At 38.9% G+C, this 16796-nt stretch overlaps 1 protein-coding gene across 4 annotated transcripts in view; it reads left to right on the top strand.

Annotated features, from left to right (window-relative positions):
* The first annotated feature begins 1016 nt into the window (after positions 1-1016).
* BBOX1 (gamma-butyrobetaine hydroxylase 1) overlaps positions 1017-16796 on the top strand; it is an 81466-nt gene continuing 65686 nt past the window's right edge. For all 4 annotated transcript variants that reach the window (XR_016218157.1, XM_089310366.1, XM_089310380.1 and 1 more), the window contains exon 1: positions 1017-1117. The gene's annotated coding sequence lies outside the window, so the exon portion shown is untranslated. The remainder of the gene's footprint in view (positions 1118-16796) is intronic.

The following is a 16796-nucleotide window of genomic DNA, read 5'->3' as shown; positions in this document are numbered from 1 at the left end:
TCTCTCTCTCTCTCTCTCTCTCATTAGCTCTTCTGTTCCTTTTTGTCTGAGTCTCACAGCCATGTGAGTCCTGTGGGCAAGAAGCAACAAGTTGCTGACTGAAGCTGGTTTTGTGTCTTCCTGGGAGGGTTGGTGACGGTGGGAATAAAGCAGAGGGCTCTTGCTTCTCTTTCTTGGACTTTAGTTGACACCTGAAGACTTTCTTTATAATGTATTCTGGACCCTGTTGGAACTAGGATTTGGGACCTGTCCAGTGAGCCCTCCCCTGAGCACTGAACACTCCCCAGTGAATGCCTGGCAGCCAGGCTCTGGGTCCCTGGCATGCTGCCCATCCTGGCCGTCCACTTTTGTTGTCCTAAAGGCTGTGTGTTGTGAGTCAAGTCACTGAGCAACCAAGCGCCTTCAGAAGAGCCTCACTCTGGCAATTCTGTTCATTTCAGCCAAAACTACAGAGAAAAGGGCACTGGAGTCAGGGAGACCAATATCAGTCTTTCTACAACTAAACGAATCCCCTCCAAAGAGGCTGAAATTGGAAAATCCTATGGTCAGGTAGATTCCACCCACCTCTGCTCAAGTGAAAGCTGAAACTCCTGCCTGAAAACATATATCTCAATTCCTCTTCTAGTGAATTTTGCAATAAAATTGTGATCAGGTGGGAAAGAAGTAGAACTGCTTGTTCTCTTATTCCTGTGACTGCCACTGGGTCAGGGACAGGAGACGAAACAGGTGAGAACTGTAAGGAAAAATTATAAACTGAGATAATGTTTTGCATTGAATCCTAGGGGGTTGTGGTTTTGGGAACTGATGATATTTAAAATATTTTCTCTCCTAGCTGCCTCTCTTTGGGGTCATAAAAGCTCTTTACTTTTCATTTTGTTAAAACCTCTGAGCTCCCTCCAGGAGTTGCTACATGTTCAGATTGAGACATCCTTCCTCATTTGCAAGCCTCAACTGTGGGGGCAGGGCCACAGAAGAGCTGCCAAAGCATAAAGGCGTCCAAGGAAAAGCATTACAACAGACTTGAAAGTGGGGGCAGATGAACCCTTGTATGTGACAGGCACGGAAGGCTCCCTCCCCAAAGGACATCTGGGACCTACACTGACCTTTTCTTTACTTGGTAAGTTTTGTGTGCTTCCGTAACTAAAGCATATCTGAGAACAGGTATGACTGAGCCTGGCTTGCCCTTATTTGAAGAGCTTGTGGATTCAGGTGTGCGGATTGGGGGCTGGGGAGAGCCTCCAGTTGGAACTCCAGTCACACGTAGCTTGCAGACATGTGGGCTGCTCTGGGAATGATGCATCAGGCATTTGGAATAGGCTTGATTTTGGAATGCCGTGGATCTGATTGCTTCTTGGCAGCTTCCCTTTCCCAATTATATTTGGCTTAGTCTGGTAGTCAAGTTACTTTGCAATCCCTGAGCTGATGCAGAACATATACAGAGGGGACAGCAGACTGGGAATGAGAGAAGGAGGGTTCTGACTGGATTTCTGAAATGTTCCCTGAATAATCCTCTACCCAAACCAGGGCAAGCTGATTTCCTATTATATCTTGGCCTTTTGCTAAGCTCCGAAAGCTGAATGTAATGAGGTTTTCTAAAATGCTGGTCAGCCTAGTACATGTATATACCTTCAATCATTTGGTTCTCTTGGTAAAGCTCAAGAGGAGATATTATAGATATTTTAAATTGATTTGATTAGGGATATAAGATTTCTTGTTGTAAATGTGTGTTCTGGTTCAAAGAATTAAGAAATCTTTCTAATTTCCAGATCCTGTTCTTTGTCTTATATCATTAAACGAAACACATTGATAATTGGTATTCTAATCTAAATGTCAGAATTCCACTGGAGTGAAACTAAAGTTTTCTTTTATATAATTTACAAAGGAAGTTTGAGACTTTGAATAAGATTGGCAGAATGGCCAACCTATTTAAGAGAATGGACTGGTTTTCCTCATACTTTAAAGAACTGATCATATTCACAAAACATTAAGTATTTCAGCCACTTAAAATCAAGTTAATAATATCGTCTAGGTAAAAATATCTACAAACTGAAGAGTCTTAGTATCAAGTGTCATGAGTAGGCTATGTATATATTTACAAGATGTTAAAGTTCAAACAGCACCACGTGGTCTACTAAACTTCTACCATACCAAGTGGAAATTAATTGAGTTTTAAAACTTAAAGGTTGAAATATAAATGAATAGTAATATTTTTGAGCCTCTATGGTGTAATGTCTGGAAAACTGCTTCCTGCCCTCTTCCTCCAAAGCCGAAATGTCAGATGGTGAGGTTAACTAATTACCAACAATGTTGACATTTACCTCCTATTTTAATGAAACATTTTTGGTAAATTGAAGTTATTGCCTGGAAAATTATTCAGCCATAAATTTTCCATAATGTAGTCATATGTTAAAATTCCCATTTCCTTTACTTTCAAGTTAGTTGCTTCCCCTCTCCAAGCTTAAGATCATCTGTGAAATAAAGGTGATAACAATGATCTCATAGGGTTTTCTGGGGGATTAAGTGAGGCAAGGCATTGAAAGAATCATCTGAGTGGCTAGAACTGAATAAATGATGTTAGACACATATCTCACACACATACGCCCATGTGCAATTTGCTTATTCGTTTAGATCATTTTCTGATCCTCTCACACAGTGGTGCATCCTGCAGTATGACCACAGGTTTGAAAACTTACTCTAAGGAAAAGAAATGGAAATGTGTACATTGGCATTTGATAACATGGATTCGTGCTATTCTTATCTTCTATAATTAAAAAAACTCATGAAATGACACTCTTTTATCCTGGGGGGTTAGCAATATAGTAGATGAATTAGCTGTCTTGGGTACATGTAAACAATGAAGCTTCTGCAATAACTCCTGTGAATCTCCTCCAAAATCTATGATTTAAATTTGTTATATTAGCATTTGAAGAAATGTTGTACTCCATCGCTAGGGCTCCCTCATTAAAACTAGAAATATTTCACTTTATTTGTGTACACTGGGCTTTCAAACCTAGACTAACCAGCATTGTGCACTTGGACAACCACAGCCAACACCTCTGAGCTTACGTTTTCAGACATGTTTGATGTGGGGACTGAATCCCATAATTTCACAGCTTGTTTTGTTCTGACTCTAACAAATCTAGTTTTAAGTTGCTTTGATTTCCAAGATCAATGCCTAAAATAACTGTAAGAACTATTTTCTTGATTTTTCCAAATGAATGTTTGAGAAATTGAGCAACAAATTCATTTATAAAATTAAGCGAAAAAAAATACCAAAACAATGCCTTCCTAATGGAAGTAGGATGGTATCAAAAGCAGTTTACTTGTGCCAAACAGAAGTCTTAAACTGTGAATAAGGAAGGAATACACACACACAAACACACACACATGCACACACACACGCACACACACACATACACACACAGAGGAGAAAGGAGTAAGAAATCCATCCCATTATAGCAAGCCATCAAAATTCAACAGCTGCTTTTCAGGACAAAATTACTCCTTCCCACCAAAACCAATCTGACACTTCATAAACTAAATTGTAATTGCAAGGAAACATAAAATAATAAAGTATAAAATGACTTTTCATTTTATAGGTGTTCTTTAACTTGGCAAATAAAGCTACTAGTAAAATAGAACTTATGTGTCTACTTTTTTCTACAGATAAATTCAATAACTTAAAAATAACTAAATTGTCTTTATGTTTCAGTTAGGCTCAATTCTAACAAGTTAAATGGATTAAGTTGAACAAATTCCAACAATCATTCTCATGTAAAACCTGTAAGTTTTCAGTAAGAATTTGCTTTCAATAGTGATGATACTTAATGTTTGTCTGTCTAAATTTCTATTATGTTTGCATCATTAGAGCTTTAAATAAGCCAAGAAAACTTAAAGTGGGAAAATATTTTCCCATTTCACCATGCATATTTTTGGATCACCAAATTTGTCATAAAGTTAAGAAATGAACTGTGACAAGCAGAAATGACCTGCCAAGTTCCTGCATAGATATTCAAATAATTTAAATTCAGCAACCAGGTCTTTCTAGTTCTTCCACACCCTCCTGTGGGCCTCAAGCAGAATCTCAGCAGCCATGTTCCTAATATCTCCACCTCTCTTGAAATAACTTCCTCGAAGTATCCATTTGATGAGATGAGTTAGGGAAAGGGTCTCAGGTTCCTCTATCGTCTAGAAATGTGCTTTGCCCTTTCCAGGTCAAACCTCCAAAATAAAGAAGGAAATAAAAAACAAACAGCAACAATAAAAAGACAGACAAAGCTCAACATAGCAGTCTGAAATGTGACTTGCATTTGCCAGGGTAGATGTCTACAGCTGTGACCACTACATCTGTAGGTGTGGCATGGACACAGTGCTATGCATCCTCAAGAACATGAGCCATGCTCATCAATCACAGTGGGACATGCACCCCTCCAACAGTATAACTACAAAGTATCAATGTTTTGAATTTCTAATTATATAAAAAATTCCTTCAACTCCAAAATATTGCAAAACTATTAATGAACACATTATTTTAAATGAGTTGACTTTAGAATATATATAACAACACACATGGACTTTTCATGATAAAAATAAACAAGGATTGTTTTTAATTGTCTGATTCCTAAGAGAACTCAAGAGGGGTTGTTCTGTCATCTGTGTGCTGATATTTCCTAATCTCTTTCTATTTCTGCTTATGTGGGCAATAGCAGTATATCTTTCTTGGGATGAAATGATGATTCAATGAGATCTTGTGTAAGTGACACTCAGAATAGTGAATGGCATTCGATAAACAAACTGTTCTACAACTACTGCTGCTTCTACTATCATATCTTTACTGTCAATATGATTAAAAGTAATACTCTATTATTTTTCTCTGTTTACTAAAGTATAGTTGACAAACAAAATATGTGTATATTTCTGGTGTTAAATGTGATTTTTATATATGTTTACATTATTAAGTAATTATGATAAGATAATTAATATGCTCACTGCTTCACAAAGTTATCATTTTGTGTGGGGTAAAAGCATTCAAAATCTGCTTTCTGAACAAATTTTCTAAGTACAATACTATATTTTTTTTAAAGATTTATTTTTATTTACTTGAATGACAGAGTTACAGAAAGAGGTAGAGACAGAGAGGTCTTTCATCCTCTGGTTCACTCCCCAGATGGCCGCAATGGCCAGAGCTGTGCCAATCCAAAGCCAGGAGCCAGGAGCTTCTTCCAGGTCTCCTATGTGGGTGCAGGGGCCCAAGGACTTGGGCCATCTTCTACTACTATCCCAGCCTATAGCAGACAGCTAGATTGGAAGTGGAGCAGCTGGGTCTCCATCAGGTGCCCTTATGGGATGCCAGCACTTCAGGCCAGGGCGTTAACCCTCTGCGCCACAGTACCGGCCCCACAATACTATATTATTAACTACACTCACAATGCTGTATTTTAGGTCTCTGATACTTATTCATCTTTCATACTGATACTTTGTACCTTTGACCAACATCTCCCTGTTCCCTCCAAGCAGAACCTGCCAACCACCATTGTACTCACAGTTTCAGTGAGTTCAACTTTTTAGATTCCACATACGAGTAAGATCATGTAATACTTGTCTCTCTGTGCCTGGATTATTTTTACTTTTTTAGCATAATGCACTTCAGGTTCATCCACATTATCCCAAATGACACAATTTCCTTTTTAAGGCTGAATACTATTCCACTCTATACATGTATCACATTTTATTTATCCATTTATCTGTTGGTGGACCCTTAGGTCAATTCCATATTTTTGCTATTGTGGAAAATGCTGCAATGAACATGTGAATGCAGTGATTTCGTCAACATACTGATTTCATTTCCTTGGATAGATAACAAATAGTGAGATTTCTAGATCATATGATAGTTCTATATTTTGAGGAATTAGATGAATCAATTTTCCATTAAATTTCTATGTATTCACCAAAGCTTGTCCTTTGTCTTTTTTGATAATAACATTCTAACAAGTGTGCGATGATAACTTCATGGTTTTCATTGCCCTGGTGATAATTTTTCCAGAATATTCTTATATGCCCATTGGCTAATTGTTTGTCTTAATGTCTTTTAAGGTCCTGTACCTATTTATTAATTGGGTTATTAATCTTGCTGTTGTTTGCGTTACTGATACATTTTGGATATTAACCATTTTATCAGATGTATTGTTTGGAAATATTTCCTCTCATTTCATAGGCTGTCTGCTCATTCTCTTTATTATTTACTTTCCATGAAAAAGTTTTTTGACTTAATGTAGTCCCACCTATCTATTTACGCTTTTGTTGCCTGTGCTTGAGATTCATATCTAAAAAAAAAAGCATTGCCCAGACAAATGTCATGCAGGTTTTAATATATGTTTTCATCTTGTAATTTTATAATCTTGAGTCTTATGCTTAAATCATTAATCTATTATGAGTTGGTCTTTACATATAGTATGAGTTAAGGAACCAGTTTTACACTTCTGCATGTGATTTCCAGTTTTCCCAAAAACATTTGTTGAAAAGACAATTTTTTCCACATTTAAGGCTTTTGGACTCTTTTTCAAAGATCAAATAACCTAAAATGCATTGACTTATTTCTGGGTCCACTATTCTGTCCCATTGGTTTATATGTCAGTTTTTTTAGCCAATAATATGCTGTTCTAGGCCGGCGCCGTGGCTCAATAGGCTAATCCTCCACCTTGCGGCGCTGGCACACCGGGTTCTAGTCCCGGTCGGGGCACCGGATTCTGTCCCGGTTGCCCCTCTTCCAGGCCAGCTCTCTGCTATGGCCAGGGAGTGCAGTGGAGGATGGCCCAGGTGCTTGGGCCCTGCACCCCATGGGAGACCAGGAAAAGCACCTGGATCCTGGCTCCTGCCATCGGATCAGCGCGGTGCGCCGGCTGCAGCGGCGGCCATTGGAGGGTGAACCAACGGCAAAGGAAGACCTTTCTCTCTCTGTCTCTCTCTCTCACTGTCCTCTCTGCCTGTCAAAAAAAAAAAAATATGCTGTTCTAATTACGGTATTTCCATAGTATATGTGTGCATGTGTTTGTGTGTGTATAGCAGAGAGATGCACATTCACATACAGAGAGAGAGAGAAGGAGGGAGGGAGGGAGGGAGGGAGAGAGGGAGGGAGGGAGGAAGAGAGTTCTCATCCACTGATTCACTAATCAAATATCTGCAACAGCTAGGGCTGGACTGAGGCCAGAGACAGGTTCTGAGATTGAAATCCAGATCTCCCACATGGGAGGCAGAACCCAATTACTTGATCCAACATGACTGCCTCCCAGGGACTGAACTGCAAAGAAGCTGCAGCCAACTACCAGACTAGAAATTGAACCCCCAGCACTCCAATGCAGGATATGGCATCAGATCTACTAGGATCAATGCCCATTCCCTCTTTTTAGCATATTTTGAGAGCAGGTAGTGTGATGCTTCCAACTTTTTCTTTCTCAAAGCTACTTTAGATATTTGATGATTTTTTGGATCTATATGAATTTTTGGAGTGGTTGTTTCTATTTCAATTACTTTTCTTCCCCAGAAACTTTTTATTTAAGGTATACAAACTTCATGCATTTCATAAATACAACTTTAGGAACCTAGTGACTCTTCCTACCTTACCTGCCCTCCCTCTGGCACTCCCACCCTTCTTCCTCCTCCCTTTCCTATTCCCATTAGTATTTTTTAATAAGATCTATTTTCAATTAACTTTATACACATAAGATTAAACCTATGTTAAGTAAAGAGTTCAATAAATACTATTTAAAAAAAAAAACAACTGCTCCTCAACAACCAAGACAAGGGCTGCTCAAAGTCACTGCATCTCAAAGTGTCAATTTCATTTCTATAGATGACCTTTTAGGTCAGGAAGAATATATAGTATTTGTCCTTTTAGTACTGACTTATTTCACTAAATGCGATATTTTCCAGTTGCATCCATTTTGTTGCAAATGATAGGATTTTTTTACTGCTGTATAGTATTCCATGGTGTACATATCCCATAATTTCTTTATCCAGTCTTCAGTTGATGGACATTTGTGTTGATTCATATCTTAGCTATTGTGAATTGAGAAAACTCAATACAGACAACTCTTTCATAGGCTGATTTCATGTCCCTTGGGTAAATTCCCAGGAATGGGATGTCTGGGTCATATGGTAGGTCTATATTCAGATTTCTGAGGTATCTCCATACTATCTTCCACAGTGGCTGTACCAGTTTACGTTCCCACCAACAGTGGATTAGGGTACTTTTCCCCACATCCTTGCCAGCATTTCTTGTTTGTTGATTTCTGTATGAATGTCATTCTAACAGGGGTGATGTGAACCCTCATTGCGGTTTTGACTTGCATTTCCCTGACTGCTAGTGATCCTGAGCATTTTTTCATGTGTCTGTTGCCATTTGAATTTCCTCTTTTGAAAAATGCCTGTTTAAGTCCTTTGCCCATTTATTTACTGGATTGTTTTGATGTTGTTGAGTTTCTTGAGCTCTTTATATATTCTGGATATTAATCCTTTATCAGTTGCATAGTTTGCAAATAATTTCTCCCATTCTGTCAGTTGCCTCTTCACTTTGCTGAGTGTTTCTTTTGTAGTGTAGAAGCTTCTCAATTTGATGTAATCGTATTTGTCAATTTTGGCTTCAATTGCCTGTGCCTCTAGGGTCATTTTCAAGAACTCTTTGCCTATGCCAATGTCTTGTAGGGTTTTCTATTGAAAATGTTATTAAAATTTTGATAGCAACTGTACTGAATCTGTAGATCATTTTAAGTAGCATGGCTATTTTAACAAAATTAACTCTTCCAATCTCTAAATATGAGATAATATTCCATTTATTTGTATCTTTTTGAGTTCCATCAATGTCTAATGGTTTTTAGTGGACAGTTCATTTATCTTCTTGGTTAAATTTAATCTTTTTTTTTTACAGATGATGTTATAAATGAAATTATTTCCTTAAAGCCTATGAAATGATCATTGCTATTACATATATAGTTGTTTATCGATTTTATATCCTGAAATACGTTAAATTAATTTATTCATTCTAAAAGTTTCTTTCTAGGGTTTCCTGTACATAAGATCAGGTTATCAGCAAACAGAGAGAGATAACTGTATTTCTTCCATTCACAATTGCATTTCTTTTATTTCCTTTTCCTGCCTAATTTCTCTGGGTAGGTCAATACAGTGTTGAATAGCAATAATCAGAGTAGGCATGCTTGTCTTGTTCTTAATCTTACAGGAAAGATCTTACTTCAGCTTTTTCTCACTTACTATACTATTTATTGTGTGTTTATAATATATAGCCTTTATCATGTTGAGGTATATTTCTAGTATTTCTATTTTGTTGTTACAATAAAAGGATAATGAATTTTTACAAGTGCCACTTTTATATCTATTGAAATGATTATGGTTATTATCTTCCATTATGTTTGTTTGATGTGTCACATTTATTGACTTACATATGTTGAACCATCCCTGTTTTCACAGCTAAATCCAACTTTATCATTATGTGTGATCCTTTTAAGGTGTTATTTAATTCATTTTGCTAGGATCTTGTTAAAGATTTTTGCATTGTGGTCATCTGGGCTATTGTCCTGTAATTTTTTATTCTTTTAGTCTAGTATGATTTTGGTTTAAGGGTAATGGTGGGTTCTAAATGTTAATTTGGAAGTACTCCCTTTATTTCAGCTTTCTGGAATGTTTTGAAAAGAATTTATATTAATTCTTCTTTAAAGTTGTTGATAGAATGCACTACTGAAGTCATCAGGTCCTGTTCTTTTCAAGGTTGAGAGGTTTTTTATTACTGATTCAATCCACACTTGTTATTATTTTGTTCAAGTGTTCTATTTTTCATGATTCAGTCTTGGTTGATTATATATTTCTAAGAGTTTATTCATTTCTTCTAGATAATCTGGTTATTGGCATATAATTGCTTAAAGTAGTCTTTTAGGATCTTTGTATTTCTTTGGCACCAGCAATATTGTCTCCTTTTCCATTTCTGATTTGATGTTAATATTCTTTACTTAGTCTAGCTTTTAGTTTAAAAATTTATCTTACCAAGAGAACAAGTCTGGGGGCCAGAGCTATGGCATAGTAGGTTAAGCCTCCACTTGTGACACCAGCATCCCATATGGGTGCCAGTTTGAGTCTCAACTGTTCCATTTCCAATTCATCTCCCTGCTAATGGCCTGGGAAAAGCAGCAAAAGATGACTCAGTTCCTTGGGCCCTTGAACCCATGTAGGAGACCCAGAGGAGGCTCCTGGACCCTGGCTTTGGCCTGGCCCAGCTCCAGTCATTGTAGCCATTTGGAGAGTGAACCAGTGGATGAAAGACCTTTCTCTCTCTGTCCCTCCCTCTCTCTGTAACTCTTTCAAATAAATAAATAAATCATGAAAGAAAAAGAGAATATGAGTCTCATTAGTTTTCTTATAATTTCATTTAATTCTACTCTGATATTTATTATTTCTGTCCTTCTGCTAACATTTGGCTTAGAGTATTTTTATTTTTCTAGTTCTTTAATATATCAAGTTGGGTTGCTCATTTATTTATTTCTGCTTACATTGGCATTTATCACTGTAAACTGCCCTTTTAGAACTGCTTTTCCTGTGTCCCCTAAGTCTTAGTAGTTGTGTTCCATTTTCACTTGTTTCATAACATTTTAAATTTATGTTTTGCTTTCATTTTTGATCCAGCGGTTGTTCATGGATCATGTGTAGATTATCAAATTTCCTTTCATATAATTTTCATATCACTGTGGTCAGAAAAAAATAGTATGATTTCAATACTTTTAAATCTTATAAGATTGTTTTCTGACTGAACATATGATCTCTCCCAAAGAATGATCATTTGTATTTGAAAGGTATGTGTTTTGTTGGATAGAATGTTGTGTATTTTTCTGTGGGTTCATTTATTCTCTCTCTTTTTATATTCAATATTTCCTTGTTGATTTTTTTAAAGATTTATTTTTATTTATTTGAAAGACAGAGTTACAGAAAAGGTAGAGACAGCAAGAGAGAGAGGTCTTCCATTCACTGGCTCACACCCCAAATGGCCACAATGGCAAGAGCTGGGCTAATCCAAAGTCAAGAGCCAGGAGCTTCTTCTGGGTCTCCCTTGTGGGTTCAGGGGCGCAAGGACTTGAGTCATCTTCTACTGCTTTCCCAGGCCATAGCAGAGAGCTAGATCAGAAAAGGAGCAGCCGAGACTCAAACCGGTACTCAAATGGGATGCTGGTGCTTCAGGCCAGGGCTTTAACCTGCTGTGCACTGTGCCACAGTGCTAACTCCTCTTCATTGATTTTCTGACTGAATGATCTATGCATTGCTGAAAGTGAGGTATCAAAGTCACTGTTACTATATTATTGCCCATTTCTTCCTGTTAATATTTGCTTAGTCTACTTAGGTGGTTGCCATTAGCCCCACATAAAACATTTTATGCTAATAACAACTATCTTGGACCACATACAAAAGCTCTACAGTTTAACTTCTCCCGCCTCCACATTTTATAGTTTGAATGTCACAATATATATCTTATTATACTGTGTATACATTAGCAAATTCTTATAGCTATAGTAATGTTTAATACTTTTGCCTTATAAATTTCATTCTAGAATTAAAAGATTTAAACTTCAGCATTATGGCATTAGAGTATTCTGAATTTACCATATTCTTACCTTTAGAGTGACTTTTATATTTTCATCTATTTTCCTGTTGCTAGTGCCCTTTTATTTCAACTTGAAGAACTGCCTTTAGCATCCTTACAAGAAGATCTAGTGATAATGAACTCTACAGCTTTTACTTCTCTGGAAATATTCCTTATCTTTCTTCATTTCTGAAGAACAACTTTTCAGACGAAGAGTTTTTGACTGGGAGGAATATTTTTCTTTCAGTACTTTAAAGACATAATCCCAGTCTCTCCTGACCCACAAAATTTCTACTAAGAAATCTGTTGGTAACATTCTGAAAATTCCCTTGTACTCATATGTCGCTCCCCCTCTTCATGGAGGAACGACACTAAACCCTGCCTAGGCTTCCTATCCGAGTCACGGCACCATTATGTCGCTCCCCCTCTTCGTGGAGGAGCAACACTAAACCCTGCCTAGGCTTCATATCCGAGTCACGGCACCATTATGTCGCTCCCCCTCTTCATGGAGGAACGACACTAAACCCTGACTAGGCTTCATATCCGAGTCACGGCACCATTATGTCACTCCCCCTCTTCGTGGAGGAACGACACAGGACCCTGCGCTGTTCTTTGGTCTGCTCGGCCCTCCCCGGGTTTGCTGCTGGTTCTTCCCGGGTTGGCTACTGTCCCTTCCACCTCCGTGGAAGGGCAGTTCCCCCTGGCCACTTTCCCCACTTCCGCAGGGGAGCGGCACACCGCCGGCCAGCTCTCTCGGGGGCTGCACAGGTGTTCCCCTTAGATGTTCCTGGTGCATGCCGTCTCTCTCCTCCTATATAGTCCTCCTCTGCCAATCCCAACTCGGCTGCCCACACGCCAAGTATGCTGCTCTCCTCCAATCAGGAGCAGGTCCTGCAGCTTGTCAAGTTGGTGAGAGGCAGCTGGGTAGAAGCTGTTGCCTCCTCTCCCAGCGCCATATTGTGGGAGAGCAGATGCATAGAATAAGTCTTAATTCCAGTAACTCAGTCCAGTCCAGGTTGCTCCCCACACTCATACATAATTAATAATTTTCTCTCTTGCTGCTTTCAAAATTCTTGTCTTGCACCATCAAGAATTTGATTATACTATGTTTCAGTGAAAACCTCTTTGTATTTAATCTAGTTGGAGGTCTTTGGGAACTGTGAGTAAGTATGTTCATTTCCATGTCCGTATTTAGGAAATTTCATAGTTATATCTTAAAGTAAACTTTGTCCATATATTTTTCTCTGCTACTTCTCTGACTCCCAAAATACTTGTCTTGATTCACTGTATGGTATCCCATAAGTTACATAGGTATTCTTCACTATTCTGTCTTTTTCTCTTTCTGTTTCTTGGACTGGTTGTTTCAAATGATTTATATTAATCTCACAGGTTCTTTCTTCTGCTTGATAAAGTCTACTCTTGAAACTCTCTGTGGAATTTTCCAATTCAGCTATCATGTCTTCAGCTCCAGAATTTCTCTCTGATTCCTTTTTATAGTTTGTATTTCTATGTTAAAATGTTTATTTTGTTCATATTTTTCCTGTTATCATATAGTCATCTGTGTGTGTTCTCTGGTAGCTCCCCAAGCTTTTTAAAAATGAGTAACATGAATTCTTTAAGGCAGTTTGTAGATCTCCATTTCTTTTTTTTATAAGATTTATTTATTTATTTGAAAGTCAGAGTTACACAGAAAGAGAAGAGGCAGAGAGAGAGAGAGAGAGAGAGATCTTCCATCCGCAAGTTCACTCCCCAGATGACCACAATGGCTGGAGCTGGGCTAAACCAAAGCAAATCTGAAGTCAGGAGCCAGAAGCTTCCTCCAGGTCTCCCACACTGGTGCAGGGACCAAAGGGCTTGGGCCATCTTCCACTGTTTTCCCAGGCCATAGCAGAGAGCTGGATCGGAAGTGGAGCAGCCGGGTCTCAAACTGGCGCCCATATGGGATGCCAGCATTTCAGGCAGCAGCTTTACCCACTATGCCACAGCAATCTCCATTTCTTTAGAGGGGATCATTGGTTCTTTTTTTTTGGGCCTTTGGCAGTGTTGTGTTTTCTTCATTGTTGGTGACCCTTGTGTCCTTGCATTGGCTTCTGTACCTGTGAAGACGTAGGCACATTTGCCAGCCTTTGCAGACTGGCTTTAGCAAGGAAGTCCTTCACTAATCAGTCCATCCAGAGACTCTGGGTGGCCTGACTAGCAGGTAGGTTTGCTGCTGAAATCTTTGGGTAGGTTGACCAGGCATGCAGATCAGTGGTTTATTAGGCCTGACCTTTGTTTCCATGAGACTGAGGCTAGAGTTTAGTTCCATGATTGTAGGTCTGGTGTCTGGATCTACAGGACCTAGCTTGATAATATGATCTGTTGGGATTGGCTTGGAAACTAGGCACCACAACTAGAACTTCAAACTAACAACTCTTATTATACAACAAACTAGCTGTTGTTTCTTAAGATCCCATTAACAGTTACTACAATTTTCTTCCAAATCCTCAAGGTAAAAAAGTGAAAGGAAAAAAAAAAAACCACTTTGTGGGGAGCAACTCGGACTAGACTAAGTTACTGGAATTAAGACTTATTCTATGCATCTGCTCTCCCACAATATGGCGCTGAGAAGGGAGAAACAGCTTCTACGCAGCTGCCTCCAGTTCAACCAATAAACTGTAGGACCTGCTCCTGATTGGAGGAGAGCAGCGTACTCGGCGTGTGGGTAGCCGAGTTGGGATTGGCGGAAGAGGACTATAAGGGAGGAGAGAGACAGCATGCACCAGGAACATCTAGGGGGAACATCTATCTGAAGGAACACCTGTGCAGCCCCCGAGAGAGCCGGCCGGCGGTGTGCCGCTCCCCTGCGGAAGTGGGGAAAGTGGCCAGGGGGAACTGCCCTTCCACGGAGGTGGAAGGGACGGCAGCCAACCCGGGAAGAACCAGCAGCAAACCCGGGGAGGGCCGAGCAGACGAAAGAACAGTGCAGGGTCCTGTGTCGTTCCTCCACGAAGACGGGGAGCTACAACACTTCAATTTATTCTCTATTCTTCCTGCATCTGAGGTACTGCTTTCTGGCCTTTATAACAGAAATGTTACATCTATGAAAATTTGGAGTCCCATGTTTGAAATTAGAAAGGAGCCTTGATGAAGCATTCTGAAAACTGCAGAATCTAGGATCACATCTTGTGAAGACCAATCAGGAAAGCTGGAAGGCCTTAGATAAGAGAGAAGAGGGCACACGATTAAGTCCACAACAACTGAAGCCCTTTACCATGGGATGAATACATCCTATGTTCTTTAGGAAAACCTGGCCAGGACCAATAAGTAAAATGGATTTTAGAAGATAGTATATACTCGGAAAAAGAAGACAAGGTTCCAAGCCATCTGTATATAAATATATATATAAATAATATTTGTGCGTGTGTCTTATATTACATGTGTGTTTATATTATAAGATAATTCTGTCTTGCTTTTGGCAAGTTATTTTATCCAATTAATAATCCCTTGGCTTAAAAATATATGACGCTAGATACCAAAAATAATAATGAGATAAACAACAAATGATTTCTGTTTTGCTTGTGGGCTTTCTATCATCTATGTTGATATTCATTTTATGAAACCATAATATTCAATACATCTCTGTCCATTTGCCACCCAGTGAAAAAGCATTACCTGTTCTAAGAAGAAAACTTGATATAACAGCTTGCCTTGGTAAATACATTGACATTTCTATGTAGGTATTCACATGAACCATTGTGTTCTGCATTGCATTTCTTGATCCTTCTAAATAGATTATTTTATTGCATTTTGGCACCCATGAGGATTAAATACATAAAGAATTCATTTTTTCTTATATAAAAATAAGTCCAGATATGAATAACTATTTCTGGTGCTATGACATCACAGAACCATGAAAAACTCTTTTCGCTTTTATATTTTGTGCTTCTGCTTTTTGCCTCATGCCTCCAAAATGACTGTTCCACTCTTGATAACACAACATTCCAGAGAGGAAGAAGTGGAAGGAAGCAGGGAAAACAGTATTTGACATAAAAGTCTGCCTACTTTTTAAAATTTCCTACCTATCAACTTGTGATATGATTGGCATAATGATATCACACACTAATCTTAGCTACAAGTAAATTTTGGAAATATATACATTTACTGGTTACACTCTTAATCTAAATAAATCAATGTTATATTGGTGAGGAGAGAAAGTAAGGTATAATAAACACACACTCAGCAATGTTGATGACAAATCCTTGGACTTACACAAATAGTTTTATCTTCTCTAAGGAAGTGCGCTGAGCCTGTCCCCAGCCTTCCTTTCATTTACTTTCATAATCATTTTAATTTTCCTTGTGGTCTAGAACTTCAAGCTCATCTGTGTATCTTCCAGGGCCAAATGTACAAAGAAGATACTTGATATGTATGTGAATTGTAAATATGCTTTTATATAAAGGAGAGAAAAGAGAATTATTTCCTCTATTTGAGTATGATTGTGTTCCACAGTAGTGAAAGCATGACTTAAACAAGTTGAGGGCCGGCGCCACAGCTCAATAGGCTAACCCTCCACCTGCGGCACTGGCACACAGGGTTCTAGCCCCGGTCAGGGCACCGGATTCTGTCCCAGTTGCTCCTCTTCCAGTCCAGCTTTCTGCTGTGGCCCGGGAGTGCAGTGGAGGATGGCCCAGGTCCTTGGGCCCTGCACCCGCATGGGACACCAGGAGAAGCACCTGGTTCCTGGCTTCAGATCAGCGCGGTGCGCCGGCCGCAGTGCACCGGCCGCAGCAGCCATTGGGGAGTGAACCAACGGAAAAGGAAGACCTTTCTCTCTGTCTCTCTCTCTCACTGTCCACTCTGCCTGTCCAAAAAAAAAAAAAAAAAAACCCAAGTTGATCAAAGGTAGGAAAATAGCTGCTCATTGGTTAAACATGGTCTACAGACTGTTTTTGCATACCCCATGAGCTAAGAATAGTTGTGACATTCTTATAGAGCTTACAAAAATAAAACAAGGATATACAACTGGAAGTATGTTCTGCCTACAAACCCTAAAAGATGTGCTGTCTTCCCTTTTACAGAAAACATTCACCAACCTCTGACACAGAATAAAATGTACTGTATATCTCCTTTTTGTCCTTGTGTGTAACTGGATATTTAAGAATTTGTTATATTAACCCAG

This window comes from Oryctolagus cuniculus, chromosome 1, assembly GCF_051225735.1.
Source record: "Oryctolagus cuniculus isolate XC-2025 breed Fujian yellow rabbit chromosome 1, ASM5122573v1, whole genome shotgun sequence".
Taxonomy (NCBI): domain Eukaryota; kingdom Metazoa; phylum Chordata; class Mammalia; order Lagomorpha; family Leporidae; genus Oryctolagus; species Oryctolagus cuniculus.
Note: the sequence above shows the minus strand (reverse complement) of the source record. Positions and strands in the feature narration are given on the sequence as shown.